Genomic DNA, 19,106 nt, shown 5'->3' on the forward strand with positions numbered 1-19,106 from the left:
TACAAAGTGAAAAAAGAATGCAGCTCACACTGAACACAAACCATAGCATGCTCCAAAGGAAGACCACGTTAGCCTACATCTACCAACCGATAATGTAAAATCAACAATTACAACAAAAAAACCCCTATTATACAAAAGCCACTTAGGCACAGGTGCACACAGAACTTCAGTATAACTGGTCACTGTCACTTGTTGTTGATGTAGAAGATTAGCAGAGAAACAGAAACCTACAGAGAGAAATGTGCCTGAAGCATAAGCCCTCTCTCCCACATCCTACCACCAAGATCCTATTTCATGTACTTACTGGAAGCCACACACACAGGGCAGAACCTCAGTATAGGTTCCAAAAAAGCAAATTAACTTTTCTCAAAATAATTTATTGAAGAACCAGAAGAGAAAGAAGTAATTTCTATGAAAGAGATAAAATCTACTCAATGTGGCAATACTGACCACTAAAAATCACCCATCAACAGTCATCTATGCCTGACACAGTATCAGCCTGTTTCTGTAATAAGACGAAATTGTGGCAGGGGGTATAGAGGCAAGAACACTTCCCCTTAAAAACAATATTAATGCAGCTGCAGCATGCATGTTCTCAGGTATATTTCTTTACATTTATCTATATATTTAAAAAACAAAATTCTTTCATTTTACTTCAGGAAGAAGAGAATTTTTCTCCTTCATACACAAATGCACATCTACATAAAAACAACTTCTCACAGAGCTAAGAGGGAAAATTGTCTCCCTCCTGCAATTTCCTTTTTCACCCTCAAATGTCATATGATACATAACACCTAGTTACTTGTACGTATAGAGTAATAAATGACTTCATACACTGTTGTATCAGAAGACATATGGAATGTTTGTAGTATTCCTAAAAAAATGCCAATTTTAGGATAGCCCACATACTTGAGCATTTGCTTCACTTTCATCTGCCAAAAAATGTAATAGGATGAGTGTTTGGTGCCTAGTATTATTTTTTGATTCTTATTTGTTACTGGAATTACTAAACATTTTATTAGGAGAAAATTTACTTAAAAATGTAACTTATGGAGAAAAGCAACTTCAGTGTTTTCACCACATCTGTTTCCTCTTATACAACCATACACAATATGTAACAAACGGACAAAGGGAAATTAGACATCTAAAACCAAATATAACCACACCAGAGTGATCTAGTTAAATGAGACTGCATGTTGTAAATGTTTTTCCCCAGCTAATATTCTCAGTGTCTAAATTTCCCTCAATGAAACTACCTACTCATGAACATGGGTCCTTTAAAAGGATTTCCCACACACAAAATACAACCAAACTGTGAAACTCACTGCCATAGAATGCTATGGATGCCAGAAGTATAAATACATTCACCAATTAATTTGAGAAATGCATGGAAGAAGCATCTTTTAAGTGGAAAGTTGTGAATGTAACACAATTAGGAAATCCCTAAAGACTACTGGAAGCTGGGAGAGGATAATGACTGAGACATCACTGTGTGCCTACACTTGTATGATGGTACTGAGAGCTGACCATGGTCAGAAGAAGAATGAATCTTTGGTGTGACTCAGTGCAATTTATGTCTTGCAGATCCAAAGTAAAGCTTTTATCTGAAACACAATCTACTCTATTCCATTTCATGCTGTGTGTCATACATAGTTTTTTTATATATTAACTGAAACACAATGCTAATCAGAGCAATGAATTGTCTACTGAAGGTAATGTACAGACAACTACATGAACCTCACTGTTACTCTGTATACTCGTATTTCACTAAGAGCAACTCTGTGTTGCTCACCTATGGACAACACCTTTATTAACAGGACTAAAACCAAATATATCGTATAGGAATACAAAGTGAGAGGAAAATGAAATGAGTATTAATGCAAATCAGTAAGAATGTTACAAAATTAAGAAAGTTGCTCTACCTTTTCAACCATAAAATAGATTTCAAATATATTCCCCCATTTAAACATAAACCACACTACATTGTCTTGCAAATCAAAAGATCTATATTGAACCTATATTCACATAATGTGTTAATAAGATTTCAAAACAAATAATTATTTAGAATTACTTTTTAAATCCTTTCAACAAACAGAAGTCATCATTGTTACAATTCAAGTCCATGATGAGATGTTTCTGTAAATAAAAGGAATGTCCCATACTTTCTGAGTACAGTAAGTGATGCTAAAGTATCTAAGAAAATCATAAGTCTTTGGATGTGGCAGCACATAAAAACACTCAGTCCAAGAGCAAAACACCCTAGATTATGGGCAATTCCTCTTACTCAACGGTGTCATACATCAGTTGCCTAAATAAGAGAATACAACTAGAATTTTCTGTGCCATATTTGAATAAAAATTAAAAACAAGCTTTATAAAATCAGATTAAAAAATGCAATTATTTTTAAGCAAGAGGATGATGCTAGATGGTAGAAGGGGAGCACCATTTTGATTAACAATAAAATAGAAATCCTTTAGAAGAGCAAAAACTTAGCCAGAGCAACACCACACAGCAAATGTTCCTGTGGGGCTACACTCCTCTCATGATCTAATGTAAATAAGGAAAAATATCAGGATAATGAAACAGACCTGGAAATCAGAATTTGTGACTTTGGTTTTCCAAATTTGATAAGGAAAAATAAAGTAAAATCTGAAAGACTAGAATGGCATTAAAAGTCTGTCTCTTTCTCTTTAAACAAGGGAGCCAACCAACTACATGACGCCATTAAATAAAAATTAAAAAGAGAGAGAAAATCATTAACGAAAATACTAACCCATGGACACCAATTGCAGATTTCTACCCATGCAAATTAACCACAAAAATTCCAAAAGGACCAGGAAGCTAAAACATCAAGAAGTATAAAAATCCCTGCACTTCAGTGGAGGATTGCAAGTTTAAGTCTATGGGGTACAGTTCATTTATGAGTGCTGTATCAGAGAAGGAGGGAATGTTCCTCAGGTATAATGCACTAGTAATTAAGCTGCTACATGATAAGCATGGCAGCTTTTAGGTTTCTATCACATACCATTCTGCCTTATATTATTAACATTACTTTGGTTAAAAACAATAGTAGTATGTGCTTTAACTTTGTACTCTGGATAGCTGCCTGTTGGACTTGACTTTCAGAGGCTTCCTGAGTGCAGGATATTCCACATAGTACAAAAGGCCATAAATAGCTTAAGCATCACTCAAAAATACCAAAAGATATCCACAGCTGAGCTACAAACTGAAGTGGAGGAACTCATGCAGACAATACAACCTTGGCAGTCAGCAAGGTGTAGACCTCCCAAACTTCCTGGTTGTTTTTCCTCTCACTTTGGGTATATAAAAAAGGGGAAAACAAGGCCTTTTTAAATTTACAGACTGATACTGGGTTTCTTAGCAGTCAGCCCTGTTTCAGTTATGGGAAGATTATTTTCACATGATGGATAACAGAAGTAAGCTGAATTTATGTAAAGCATTATGTAAGAGTCCAGACTAAATTGCAGCTTGTTTTCACCAACAATGTGCTTGGGAATCAAACAGATTATAAACATTAAGAATAAAAAAAAGAAAAAAAGCCATGTGATTTTACTTAGCATCTCAGTAAGGAGTCAATGCGGGCCAAGAGGCTCACTTTGCAGGAGGTATCATTGCAATGATACCAAGGCACAGGATTGCTCACCACGTTCCTTGACCATATGTCCTCCAGGTTCTAATTTTTCTAGCTTTGTTTGGTACCTGGGCATAAAATCTTAAACAGATGGAAAATCTGCGACTGATAGAGATGTTCAGGGACAATGAGGGTGGCATAAGAGTAAGTATTGATGTATTAATGGATCTCTGATATTACTAAGTTTTTGTACACTAATCTTATGCACCAACGAGGAAACAAAAAGTCCCATTAACATAAGCAGTTGAGCAAAACTCCAGTTCTTATCACACAGTCTTAAAATGTTGTTAAGAATCCATATATTTTCCCTCAAATATCTCCATGTCTTCTAACCTCTTAGCATAATTTCCATGTGGCTTTTTCAGCACAGTTTAAAATCACAAATTTTGTGAATTATAAGCATTTTTCCAAATCACACCATAAAGAGATACCTGCATAAAGTAAGATGTTATTGTATTATAAAATACACTTTTCAAATAAAAAGTTTAGTTATGACTCATTAGAAATGACCATCTCAATTTTTCAGGACCACCCTTCAGGGTATGGAATTAGTGAGTACTCCTGTGGTAGTTTAGTCTAGGCCTTCCTTGGTGACCAGGAAGTACACAGATTTACCCAGTATTCCCTACTATTTTTACATAAGTTGGGGTATAAGAAGAAAGGAGGAGAGGCCTTCATCCCTTTTTCCTTCTGGTGGCTTTGGGGGTACAGGTTCCCTGCTGTTGAGTCTGTCGTGTTGGGGAGTGAGGCCTGGTAAGGCTTTGTTGACTTTGGGAGATGGAGGTTGCTGGGGATCGTTCCAGAGCGACTCTCGGTTGTCCCAAGGAGAGTAGTAAGATATTCTTTTGCTAATTCTTTTAGTTGCTAGATCTTGGGCTACTGATTGTATATATTTTACTTTGGTTTTGGTTTTTTTTTTCCTTCCCCCTTCCCTTTCCCTTTTCCTTTTGAAATTATACATATATTTCAATTGTATATAAATGTAATAAAAGTGTAAGTATATTTATATATATTGCTTAAGCTGCCTCTCTCTCGTGAGGTTTGGCGACTTGGCAGGGAGCCAGCTTCAAACCACCTCAACTCCATATTTTAAAAGACTTGTTATTAGTTCTGTAGATCTAACCCTTGCTGTCAAGCGTTTTGGATGAGTAAAATTTTGTGTGCTAATCCTATTCCCAGCAAAGGCAACTAGAAACTGTATTTCCTTGTCTGTACCATGTAGGTAACACTTATTTTGACCAACCTTTGAGAAGGAGAAATAAGTTACATTCATCAAATTATTTGAAAACTCAGAGCATTATAAAGAAATTTGTTAACAGAACTTGTGAAGAACACAACTTTGGTGAAAAAGGTATGGTATAATAAAAATCTAAATACAGTCTTCAGCTAACCAGAATGACTTTTCATGTACTGGAAGGAGGAGTTGCATGTTTCAGCAATCTCCTTTCTAAAGCCTTTTTATAACCATGAAGCATATGGCTAAGAATCAATGCAATGAGATCAGACTGAAGTTTATTGAGTTACACAGAGATCTCATTTATCTTTGGTTTTGGAAGGCAGGGTTAGGTAGGCTATATTTTCACATTAACATCTGTAGAGCATTCCAAAATCCTGGCATGGCCAATGACATGGAAGTTCCAGGTCCTATGATTTATTCTCCTCCAGTAGACATAAATTAGTCTGTATAGATGGAATCCTTTCACTTCAACTACAGTAGATAATGCAAAATAATTTTAGCTGACAAGTTTTTTTCTTCACTTCTTTTTTTGAAATTAATTTACGAGTCATTACAATTTTGTTCAGCATTAAACCTCTGTATGTATATCCACAGACATTCTCCACTCATCCATTTGGCTGAAATTAAGACAAGAAACAGCTGAATAGGTCCTACAGTGCATTTGCATATTACACCCCTGCATTCAACAGGCAAACCTACATCTAATAATAAATACTGAAGAGAACAGAATGAGTCCATGGGTGTCAATGGTGAGTTTGATCACAAAGCTTTACTGAAGCTCACAGTTAAGTGTTTTCATTACTCAGTTCCTTTTATATATGGGTAGGATCTGACCTTTCCTTCAGACTGCCCAGCAGTGTTAAGTTTGTCTGATCAAATAATTTCACTGAAGCCTTTATCTGAAACTACAGATGAAACTATTCATAAGTATACATAACTAGCAACGACTTCTGTTCAATTAGATTTTTTATGCAGTGGGTTTAAAATTCAAATTGGAAAGAAAAAAGTATGAAAGAACACATTTGTCAAAACTGAACTTTAGCATGGTGTTCCATGCAATCCAGGGAAATAAGACACAGCATTTTACTAACCAATTTTCCCAGCTGAGTTAAACATCAAAATACCTTCCCTTGTAGTTTACACAAAGGCCAGACACAGAGACAAATGTACAAAGTATGACATTAAACATACTGGAGTTATTAATGGAATAAATGCAGCAGTCAAAGGCACTCTGAAGATAAAAGCATCACTCTTTCCCATCTCTGGAACTTTGCCCAAATCACAGTCATATTTTCATATTTGTCAGGTTTTTTTCCCCCCTGTAATGAAAGGGTTTCCTTCATAATAGTAAATAAAAATTAAGTGTTCCTTCTGTGCTTCAAAGTCAAATGGTTTCAGTAATGATGCAGACAGTACAGTGTGCATCTTTCTAAGGACAGATTTACTGTTCCATTTCAATTTAAAATTTTGTAGTGCTTCAGGGTTAAAAATACTGTGACGTAATCATGCAGAAATCAATTTCTTAGAAGTGAATTTGTTGCTTTTTCTAGTATCTGTGTTTGCGAAGGGTCACATTTACTAATTAATGCTCAGAGTAAGAGGTTTTATAATGCAAACACATGTGCTTAGACCCAAGTCTTGCATAGTCAACACTAAAATAACCTTAAAAGCTTCAGTGTAGAATGCTAACTAGACTTGGCCTTAAAATCCTTTCTGCAGGAGAAGTAACTGAGCTAGAAAGAACAGTTATGTCAATCACTGATTTGACAGACTGACATTTACATCAGTTATGACAATTTCTGGTCTTACAGACAATCCACAGAGTTTCTGTACAAATTTCAGCTATTATTGCATTGAACTACAACCAAACTTTAAGCAAGATGTCTAGTCTAGCTTTAAAAATTGCAGAAGCTTCAACACAGGAGCAAGTCACTGTGGAAAAAGAGATACTCTATTTTTGAGCATCATGCTGACAATTTACCCCGGCCCATGACAAATTCAAGATGGTTTACATCCTCTGAGAACTAAACTCATTTAGATTACTTTGTGTTTGCTGAAGGCTAAGTGGGCACGGACTATGACCATGAATGAGCTGACCTGTGGCAAGTTCATATTCCATTGCAACTGTCCTTTTTTTTCTCCCCAAGCACTTATTGGAGTATGTAAAATTATTTCTGTATTTCACTCCCTCACATTCAAGATCCCCTTCTATTCAAAATCTTTCACATGTTTACTTACAGATGACAGTACAGTAATTTATAAATTGTTTATTTGAATTCATAAGAGATATAGTTTCTCATCTTAACTAACAGCAAGGGAAGGGATTTTGCCGTATCTCAAATCAGATATTCTCAATACTTGACTCTGAAAAGCAGGTTCAAGATTGCTAAGAAATGCAGACAAAACCCATTAAAAAGTAATTGGACCAATGAAGACAATGCTTTCTTTAGCTGAATTAGGAATGGCAGTTACAGTGCTCAGTATTCAAAGCAAGCTTTGCTGTCACCACTGCCCAAGAAAGTCTGCTGTCTTAAGGCAAAGTTGAAGCATCAGGGAGAAGACAGAAATGCTAAAAACATCATATCACTTTGTCTATGCAATGTTTCATCTTACCACAATTGCTCATGCAGTGAAATAATATGCTTAAGTGGTATACTTCATTTTCTAACTAGCCTCTGTGATAAAAGAAAAAGGAAAAAAAACCCTGTGGCAAGCATACAGTAGACCTTCAAATCTCTTTTGGATTCCTTTTCCACACACTGAAACAGTGAGCTATTTTCTGTCCTCCCACTCTCACCCAGAAGCAATGTCTGCTTGTCACTTAGATGCTCACGAGAGATATAAGTAGCAACAAGTTGTTGATTCCAATATTTAATTTATTGCCAAGAGTAGAAGCAATAAGCAAAATTCTGCTTGACTACGAGCAGTCAGCAAATTAAATACCACCACAAACAAGCCTGTACTCTTTTAAGTGTAACTTAACCACACCTTACAGCTCTTCTCCTTTATGGTAGCAAGCCCTCACACAATGAATGTCTAATGAAGCTGTAGTGTCTCTACACTGTCTTGGATATCTAGATCTCTTGACATAACACAATTGAACTGTTTCTTGTTTGCTACATCTGCAATTTTTTTTATTATTAGCAAATTTGCAGTATACTTGGAGACACACTGTGACTGAGGCTATGCAAGGCAGCACACATGCATGCTTTTCTCTAGCACAAAACTTTTTTGAGGCCTGCAGCTGACTCTCAAGTACAAGTGTGAAAAGATGTTCCAAGTCTACAAAAACTTGGAGAACATTACCCAGATGTGTTGTTAGAAGACTTGAAGGACATGTATTATGGGTTTTCAAGGTACTTATCCACTGTTATGCACCTCTTTGGAGGTGTGAAGGAAGTGAAATGTCAACTATCCTCATAAGCTGGGACAATTTTTACAGTTACAAGCAATTATTTCTTTATAATTTCTTTCAAAGTCTCAAGCAAAAGCTTAATTTTTAAATTGTTATTTTTTTTTTATGTTTTCTAAAAGCTGCATCAGGTAATACATATTATTTTTGGTCTGAACTCGAGTGACATTTATTTTAATGTTCAAACACTTTCTGTTAGGTGTGTATTTCAACACTAAATGTACATTTTGGTAGTAAGCATAAAACACCTGAGCTGAGGTTCCACAGAACCACAGTGCACTCTCTATAGTTCTCAATAACACGTTAAATAAAAGCTGGTTTTACAGCTCCCTGAACTAAAGCTAAGATTTTTAACTTTATTTGAAAAATAAATATATGAAAAACATGAATACAAGCAAATGTCTATCAAAAGTTTTCAATCTCTAGAAATTTCCTAGAGATTCAGAAGGAAGACAGATTCAGCATTGTAACGGCATACAACTGTCAGTATGGTTGTAGGAAAATAAATCCAAAGCCCATAAGATCTCTACAAGCACTTCTAATTCCTGCAATAAACTTAGTAAGATAAAAATAGGGCAATGAGAAAATTGAAGTGCAATATTGATGGAACATTGCCAGTCATTGCTTTCATTCAAATGGGGATGTTTTGTTTGAGCTCCCCCATTGCTCACTGCTAGAATAAACTGCCTAGACAAGTTCCAAGCCTGCAGGTGTTCCACAGGCCAAAGTCAATATTTTAAATACCACCCCAAGAATACCAATAAAATTGTATTAACTTACAATTTTATCATGTCTCTGGATATTTGCTGATTTTTTTTTTTCTCACACCCCAGTTTCTGGAGTCAGGTAATGACAAGAAAAACTCACCTGTTGTATTAAATGAAAGCAGTTGTTGGAGATAAAGCCACTTAAATAAGGAGCCTACCATGTTCCTTACCAGCTCTGGGTTATGAAGGTGGGTTAAAATGCAGTTCAATACAATGCATGTTGCAAACATCTAATCACAAGCAGACAAAAGAAGTCTGCACTAGACAGTGCTCCACTCTCAGTCTCCTACAAAAACACAGATGGTAAAATGTTTCTTTGGCCACTGATGCTACTTGATCATTGCCAACAGCTAGAAATTCAGTAGGATTTGTAGCTCATGAATACTTTCACCAAATTTTCTGGTAGTTTCCCTTAAACTAGAACCAGTATTTTCTTTCTTTTCTTTTGACTGAGCTTCTGCCAACCAACTTACTTTTGTGCAGCAACCAGTTCTCCAAAATACACTGACAGACTGCTCAGACCATCTTAAAAGAAAAAATCTTGTGTTGATAGGATTATGACAGCAACAAGCCTGTAGCTCTCTATTCCTGTTGGATTTTGATGCCAGGAGAGTTCCCCTAGGAGATAAGAACTTCTTCAGATTCCCTGGGGGAATGTTTTGCAGGAAAGGAACACTTCAAATCTGGTTTGTCCGCTGAACAAACAGTACTAAAAGTCTGTTTGAATGCTATAGCAAACGCATGAAGTACAGCACAGGCAAGTAACTTTACCTTACAAATCATATCGTTTTCATTTCCTGAATTCATAACCACAGTGATGCAATAATGGAAACTTTTATATGTTTATAAGTTAGATGACCCACAATCGTTCCCTACAGTAAGCACTAGTAATTTCTGATTATTAAAATAATTGTTATATTCTATTGCTATGGTTTGCTTAATGGGGGAGTTTTCTATTTCACATACCATATTACATAAGCAACAAGATTTCCTACCTTAGCCAACAGTATTGGATGTGACTAATTTCTAACATTTTTTTTGGAAGTCAAAATAAACATCCACTCAGTTTTCTTTGTTTGCCATCTCAATACTCTAAGCAGGCTGGCCTTCTCACAAATTCATGTTGGTTGTCCCTAATTAACTTTTTTTCTTTTTAAAATGTTTGAATTACATCCAGTTAGATTATTTCCATTTAAACTCCCTTTCATCTAACATTAATCCCCAATTGTTGTATTTCATTTAAATGACAATCCCACATTATAATTTAAATTAAACTTTCAATTAAAATAGACTGTTCAGATTTACAAAAAAAAAAGTCATTGATGTGGCGAATAATGATGGGAAAAATGGAGATACCCTCTTCAAAACTCTATATACAAACTACTGTATTATAGGATCAGATCTTAAAACACTACCATGTCTGATCAAGAAAGTTAATACGTACAGTTATAGAATACTTAGAGGGATTGCTTTAGGATATTATTTTGTAATCCCTCACTTCTTCTTAAATTACCCTCCATCTCAGTATCTTGTGCTAGTTAGAGGTAGAAGTTAATTTGCTCTCTCAGCTTCTGCCATAGCTGCCTCACCTATGTAATTAGCAAAACTGCTGACAAGACACCTTGCAGATTTTCTCAAAGAGAGATCCTCTGAAGGAAAACAAACCTGTCCTTCTGTAGAATAACACTCAAAGTAGCTGTGCAAGGTTGGTTTCTACTCTTCACACTGCTAACTAATACTTATGCATCTGCTTCACACCTTCAGTGCAGTAGCTGCTTTCCAGACACTTGAGAAGGGCAGTCTGTTATCTTTCAGACAGCAGATCAAACTAGATGTGCCATTTAAGCAAAATAACCACAGAATAGCTTGCTAAAAGTAACAACCGCACTGAGGCTCAACAGATGAGATGCAATGAAGAAATTCTGTCTATACAATCTGCTTCATCCATTTCTTTTCATAATTAATTTTAATCTTTGCATTCTATGTCTCATACTTAATTTGTTTAATTGGCTGAAGTCTAGAATGGCCTCCAGCTGTCTAGACCATTGAACTAGGAATGCAACCCTGCACTAGCTCAAAGTACACTGCCCCAATTTTTGCTCCTGGAGATTTATGTGAGCAGTTATTCACACTGCTTGTGAATAACTAGTTTGTCTAGTTTGTGTTTGCAAGGTACTTCCTGTTCTATTTGTTTTAATTGCCTACCTGTTATTCTACCAAAGCATTAGCTGGCTACCAGTGTATTTACCATAAATACACATCTGTTTTGCAAACAATTATGGGTTTTCTTGGTGTGGATCTTCTATCACTCTGTTCTTTCATTTGCTTACAAGGTATATTTTATGGTCTTCTATGACATTAATTATATTATTGTGTTTATTTGCTTCACTACAATGAAATATTTATCTTTCCTCTCCCACATCATATTTTTTCTTTTTTACAGGTGCATGACCACATGGTATAAGAGCAGAAAGTTTCTGCATATTTGATCCTAACTTTCCCATACACAATCTCTGCTGGAAATTTTATGTGTTACATTTATTTTTCAGAGTCAGTTCACTTTAGTAAATAGTCATTTAACTTTTATGCCTAAGAACACTGTGATTTTAAAATACTCAGCACTACAGATTTTGATTTTCTTAACCAAAACACAACTTACCATAGCTCCTAAAGAGTTTCACTCATTGTTCTACTTTCTGACACAGAAGGTACAATTGGGCTGTGTACCTGTGGTTTAGGGTGTATTAAGCCAACATTTTCATGGCTTCATTTCACAATGTACACTGTGAACCAATAGTTCCTTTGAAATGCCAGTCCCTGAACACTTAAAAAAGGTTTTGTGATAAGAATCTAAGTCAAATTAGTTGTCTCCTTCTCTCTTTCCAGCAGAAAAGAGACTTGATGCACTAAGAGACTTCATCTGTCTGACTCTATCTACCCAGTTATTTGGCAGAGGAGATGTGCTTTCAATATACAAAACTCTAAGTCTCATGAAAATCAACAAGTGTGCAGAGGACTGTAATCACATTAACTGACCCACTCTCTAAAAGAACGGAGCCCAGATCCAAACCTGAAACTGAAGAATCCACAGAGAGATGTAACAGTGTACACACTTTAACTACAGAAAAGTCTCAGATAATCCTCAGATCAACTGTAAGACTCAAGTCCCTCAGAAGTCCATACCTTATGGAACATCTCCTTCCAGAGTTTCTCTCATCTTCTCACTTTAATGTAGCATCTGCAGATTGTGCATCTCACTTCTAGTTTCGAACTTTTTTTGTCTGCTTACATATATTGTTTAATAATTTGTAAGTTTATTTTCTTGCATTTCTACATCCATGAAGAGAGTCACCCTTTTGTATGACTCTCTTTCAGTTATTAAGCAGTAAAACCTCAATAAAGTTTTCAATAACTGTTCCTTCAGCTTGTTTTTATTCCTTTTGATGATATCTGCTAAATCTCTTTATATTCCCTTTCCCCACAACTCTCTACAGGTTAGGACTTCTGTTTTATCTGCATTTTAATGCTTCTCAATTATATTTACCAGATTTAAAACCTATCTTTACATGTCCCAGAAAGCCCATCAAATTTTCTTCCAGATTATTCTTTCTATTTGATCCTTCCCACTCTTCCATTATCTCCATATATTGTCAACATCTTTTGGACAGTCTGTAAAGGGATTACTCACTTTCATGACATTGTTATTTCTACTTACTTAAAAGTACAAGCTTACCACGTCAGTTGTGCAATCCTCCCTCTCTTCAGTTTTAGTCATCTCTTTTTTCTTTCTTGGGCCTCTGTACAGAGTTATTTCCTCTTTACTTTTTACATATTCTCCTAATTTTTTCAGGAACAAAATTCAGACATTACCATAAATAAAACTAACAAGACATATCTCAAGTCTTTAGGAAAAAAAAGCCAACCTTGATCCAATACTGTATCCCTGTATAAGTTACTCTACTGAGGGGAACACTAGAGTATTTTAAGAGAAACTATTTTAAAAAGAAAGGGACTGCAAACATCCTGGCCCAAACAATGAAGACAAAGGTAAAAATCTAGGCACAATTCTGAACAGAATCAACTAAAATGCATAAGAAAACCCACATAATTTATACTTGATCATTAGTAACATCCAAGTACCTGTACGGAAATTTTCAGAAATTTACCAATTACTCCCAGTGTGTGAGTCTTAGGTACAATCAAGTTAATAAATAAGTTGGAAAAAAAAATTAAAAAACCAAAATCCCTCCAATCAACACAAAGATGACAGGGGACAAAGTAGTGGCATCCAAAAATCCAAGTCTTTACCTTTGTATAAAAACATCAGGTTTTAGAAAAAAGAAAAGGTTTTTCAACTGTACAGAATTCCATAAGAAAAAAAAGTGGCAAAAAAATTAAAGTCTGAACATGGCATGGCAAAGTAGTCAATAAAATACGGACTACAAAACTCCATGTAATTTGCTACTATGTTTTGTGATAATTAGGAATAATGAAGTAGAAGTGAAAGTGGCAGACAGCCACAGTATTTATCTCAGACTATAATGAATAATCATTTAAATTAAAACATTGTCAGAAAGAAGATATACCACTGAATCATTTAAAAAAAACCCTATATTTGATAGTGTTTCTATTCACAGTACTTGGTGTGCTCAATAATTATATCTGTAATAGCATAGTCCTTCTCAAGTATTGTTTCTTTCAAAGGAAGAAACTGAAGTCTCAGTTTGCAACTATAATAGTAGCCCTAATTCATGTCTAAACATTAAGTCATTTAATATATAACAGATAGAAAATTTCTTACTTGATTATATGGAAATAAAAAAGTGGTGGAACAGATTTATCTGGAGATTACTTAAAAGGGCAAGAAGTACATAATGTAAGATCTGTAGTCTGCAGCTCTACTGGGGCACTTAAGCAAGAATGGAGAAAGGAGACCGGCATTTTAATGACATAGCTGGCAATGAAATATGAACTTCACAAGGTTTCAAGGTAATCAACAGAGTCAAAGAAGCTGCAGAAACTAAAGCTAGCATCCACAACAGTGCTCACATACTGAAAGAGATTGCCCATAATATCAAAGCAAAAGCAGTTTCAGGACACAAAACATTGCTGGCATAGAAGTCTTTATAAGTTTTGGTTGTTTTTTTCTGAAGAGATAAAAGTAGCCAGAAAATAAGTATTATGCATTTGTCATTAGCAGAAGAACCTAACCATCACTCCTCAATCTTTACAGGGGACTGTTTTGCAAAAGCACTTTCTACAGCTCTAAAATGGACACAAAAAGGAGAGAATAATCTGCTAATACCATATCTTAGTTGAAAAATACACATCACAGTAACTCAAGGTGGTGAGTGTAGATTTTTTTCTACAGACAAATAATTCTTATCACCAACATAAGAAACTGGAATTTAGATCTAATTCCTAAATTCTATAACATATGTTTTTATTTTGAGTTTTCCCCCCATCCCTGATTCAAAGCACTGGCAAGAGAAATTGCATCAACAGATTTTTGGCACAGCCATGACAGATCCCACATTAAAATGAAAAAAAAACCAAAAAAACCAAAACCAACCCCAAAACCTGTGTGTGATATTTTCTCTTTGTGACCAGTGAAAGTCCAGCTATCAAAACATGACCTGTCAGACTTTCAATATTACTGAACTGAATACATAAACCCCCTCAAATGTTGACATGCAGACTAAGATTGCAGCCCATGGATTTGAGGTTCAGAGGGATCATCAGATCACTGAATTTTACAATCTGTGTAACACACACAAGTCATTCCAGGTGACATTTCATGTAATCACTACAATGACTGGTAACTCATGGACCCCATTCACTAAGGATTCAAGGAACTGGAGCTAAAGGAAACACACAGCACTCCAGTTTCTCAGAAGTACAGTCAGATACTATCCAAAGTGTTAGGCATAGGAAGGTTGGAAGAGAAAATACAGAGGAGATGGTAGCAAAGTACTATAGTTAATGTTAGCATCTCAAGTCAGCTTACAGTACAAACACACATATTTCATATGTAGCCATATTTCATGTTACCATGGGAACAATCATCAGATTAGAAAATTTTGACCAGATTTACTTTTTTGTTTGAAAGGAGGAAAAAAACCCGATGACTGTCATGAATCCCCTGGTGTATTCTTCATATAAGCGGCAAGTCATGTCAGAAAACACATTTAAAGTATGAGCTGTGCATATGAATAACCTGTACCTTTATCCCAAAATAGTTAGCCTGACCCATAAAAGAGAGTTGTTTAGTTTCTCAAACAAACTGTTATTGTATCATAAGTGAAGAAAAGGGAGAAATGAGCACGTGGAGGCCTTTCAGTGCACACACACGAACTCGAAAACCTTTGAGCTACAAGTAAAGCAGACTAGGATAAAAGGTATATCTGAGAACAGTGTTCTGCATGTAGTTGGCTTCTTACATTAGCTGAAATGATGTCTGGGATCACCAGCAAGCTGCTGACTGAGTAAAGGAAAAAAAGAGAAGGTGCTCAAGCTGATGTCCTCTTCTGAGCACACAGTTGCTTCACTGCAACATTTCTCAGGCTTGGTGCAAGCCCATGGCTTTTAGCTCATCTGATTATACAATCACCCCAGGAGCCAAATATTGGGTATGCTTCCAGGGTCCCAACAATGAAAACCAGAAAGATGTGAAGAACTGTGTTTGTCACATCACCCCAACATACAGGTTTACAACACCAAGAAAAAAACCCCAGTCATCCTGGTTAAGTTTTAGCTTTTTTAGAATATCATAAAATAAATTCTTAAGCCATTCTAACACTCTCTAGGCAATTTTGAACACTTTCGTGATCCCATCAGGGGCTGTGGTATCAGCTAGTGTGCTTGCACTGTGCCAACCAATGTGTCAATGACCACATATTTGAAAACTGTTCAGAAATTTTCTTTGTGAAAAAATACCCAAACCATTTTTATTCACATCAAGCAACTCAAAATTGTTGCAACATCCCATTTTCTGATGAGGATTGAAAATTACAATGTTGATACTCAGGCAGTATCTTAACCTCAAGTTTTAAACTCTGAGTTTATCAAAGTGCTGTAATAGCACTTTTGTTAGTTGTCCACATTGAAATTCTTCATGGCTCTCTCAGTTCTGGACATGTTTTTCTCTTCTTTCATAGGGTTTAAAAGAAGGGTAGATAAAAGAAACAGAAGTTGCAAAAGAAACACAGGTGGACTAGCGGACAGGTAATCATATTTACAAATAACACTGATAATTAGATTTTAAGTCCTGACTAACACATAGTTAGATATCTTTCATTTATTTGCATATTTCACAGCTACTTTACATTTAGTAAGGGCAAGAAATCTAAGCAAGCACATAGACAAGTAGATACATAAATATCTGCACTATGTTCAGGGGTGTAAGAAGTAGGTGATCAAGCATAATTATATTTTCAGCATGCCTAATGAAGTGTCTATCATGATAAAAGGAGAGAAAAAAACCCCTTGCCTTGACAAAATTAATCCTGCAAAATGATAATTAGCAATAAAAAACTCTTCTGAGCAACTTTACACTTAAGGTGAAAGGACAAGACTGAAAATTTATTTTCAATACTATGAAATTAGTCTTTTTTATAAAAAAAGGGTTATAATATGAGCAACACTTCTACCTGATAGTATGTAGAAAGTAATTCCAGAAATAGCTGAATGGCTCCTTCTACCTATACCACGCTTCTTAAACCAGATTTACTCCACTTGCAATCATGAGTTTAAATTCCAGTAATTCGTTTTCTATGTTCTGTCATGAAATACTAGCCCATTGAAACAAAACTTCAATATGAGCATTACTATCAAAGAGACTGGGATAATTTATGTTCAAAAAGGTAAAACCGGAGACACAAAGATGAAGGTACCGCCAATTCAAACTCAGGCTGGAATTTGACAGCTTCAGAGTGATCTTTTATTGCTGTCCATCCAACAGATAACTTGCACTTTGCAAAGAGTCCTTTGGAAACTGTGTTAAGTGACCAACCTTTGGTAGCACAAATGTAAGGTAGGTTTGTATTGATACTATAGAGTTAACAGGAAAAGTAATAAAAATAAAAACATATCTTTTATTACAAGGCAAGCAGATGCAACACTGAGTATACACAAGGAATAGATCTGTTGAGTAAGGTGACATTTTACATAGTCACTTTTCAAAGAAGAACTACATTTTAAGGGCTTTTGCATATGTTTTACCTAGAGACCTCTGTGATGATGTGCCAGTATCAACTTCCCTTTCTCTTTAGTTGCCAGTTTTATTTGATTTCTTTCTTCAGATACGTGCCAACCAGTTTCAACTTGTTTAACAACATTTTTTTTAAATCAGCTGCCTTGATGGAATGTTGAACTGATGCATGTGTGGGTGTGTTTATAATGCATGCAAAAATACATTAAAGCAATATAAAGGGTCTGGCTTAATCCTACAAAAGTAAAAAAATTAAGCACAAAGACCAAATACTGAAGCAGACACCTCTTTACATATCGTAATACCTTACCAAAAAAACCTGCCTAACTTGCATACAAAGTGCTGTGGAGTGCTCTGTTCATTTAATACAGCTGTGGTTTATATGGCTGAACTGCAAAACCAATGGAATATCACAAGCCCTGTTATTCTTTAATGGAAGGAGTTGGATTTGCAAAATATTTCACCCTCAAATATCATAATATGCAATAAAATTATGCAATGTAATATTTTTATTATTATATACATTTGATTCTGCATTAAAGAGAAATTCTTTGTAGTCAAATTATTTAATAAAATGCTGATGACATGAGCATAATAAGCAAAACAATAAGACCAGGATGTCAGATGTGGATATAGTATTTATGAAACCAAAGCTGCATCCTGACCTGGGAAAGAATTAAGGTTTCCTAATTAAGTCAGCTTCAGGCACAAAAGCTCTCCTGTTTCAGGCCCAAACCTCTAGATTGTCATAAGTAGCAATCAGAAATCCCTTAGGAAATTTCAGTTGCGTTATTTGACCTTTATGTTACATTATGGCTGAAAAAATCTATAGGATGACAACTGACACATAAACTTAACGAAAGAGACAAGTTCCCAACAGTTCTCATCACCACCTAACACTGGTGATCACAGTAACTGTAAATCCTCATACTTATGATATACACTATTTTGTACCTCCTAGAGGCACTCCCAGGAGTTTGATAAATCATTAAAAAACAAATCATAGAATAATAGAAAGTTTTGGGTTGGAAGGGACCTTAAAGATTATCTCATTCCAATCCCCCTGCAACAGACCACAGACACTTTCCACTAGACTGTTGCGCAAAGGTGTTGCTTCATTGGATTTATTTTTGACAACTGATAAAATGCCAGATTCTTCTTGTTCATATCAAGAGAGAGAGCAAATAGAGTTAATGGGAAGTTTTGGGGAAAACTTATAAGATGTTACAGTTCTAACAGTCACTTCAGGATATCTCGATGATCAGCATCACTTTCATAAAGAGCAGCTATTTGTGCAAGTCCTATCTTGTGTTTAGGTGTGACTTCTAGTCTGCTAGCACCGTAAAAAGCTGGTTTGCTAAAGGAAGTGGAAACACACGGAGGGCTTTTTTCTTCCTCATATAAAAAGAACTGTTCAGAAGAAACTTCTCTCTTTTCCAGGTCTCATTGTGCCATGTCTCTGTCATCTGAATACTGAATATTTTCACTATCTCTAAAGCATGGCCAGATGCTTTTGATCTTCTCTAATGACTCCGATTTCTACACTTTTCTCCAAAACATCTTCTGCAGCAGGTGTCTCAAAGAAACAATACAAATTTACAGTTTTGTTTGGTTTTGGATTGTTTGTTTGTTGCTTTAAGCATATTGTTCTTTAAGCATATTGATTTTTTTCATTATGAGAGAGGAATTAATTTGCTTAAACTTTTTTGATAAGTAGAAGGTAGTTTGCATCAAAGACATTTTAAGAATCCTCCAACTCAGTAATTCTGCTTGCCTCTGCCTGCCTCACTAAAACTGAATTTGTGGGGAATAAATGATGTTTAAGCTTG

General features: G+C 35.5%; 1 protein-coding gene and 1 long non-coding RNA gene across 4 annotated transcripts in view; one reads left to right on the top strand and one right to left on the bottom strand.

Annotated features, from left to right (window-relative positions):
- The window catches only part of ARL15 (ADP ribosylation factor like GTPase 15), a 276,210-nt gene that overhangs the window by 41,524 nt on the left and 215,580 nt on the right, over positions 1-19,106 (bottom strand). The gene's annotated exons all lie outside the window — the stretch shown is intronic.
- On the top strand, positions 4,588-13,128 carry LOC113943507. Of its 2 annotated transcripts, none has more exons than XR_003526349.1 (3): positions 4,588-5,003; positions 5,484-5,638; positions 11,955-13,128. It is a non-coding gene; the product is annotated as an uncharacterized LOC113943507 (long non-coding RNA). The 2 variants fall into 2 exon arrangements; XR_003526350.1 differs by lacking the exon at positions 11,955-13,128 and adding an exon at positions 9,135-9,255.

The sequence above is a fragment of the Corapipo altera genome, unplaced genomic scaffold, assembly GCF_003945725.1.
Source record: "Corapipo altera isolate COAL_440 unplaced genomic scaffold, ASM394572v1 61411, whole genome shotgun sequence".
Taxonomy (NCBI): Eukaryota; Metazoa; Chordata; class Aves; order Passeriformes; family Pipridae; genus Corapipo; species Corapipo altera.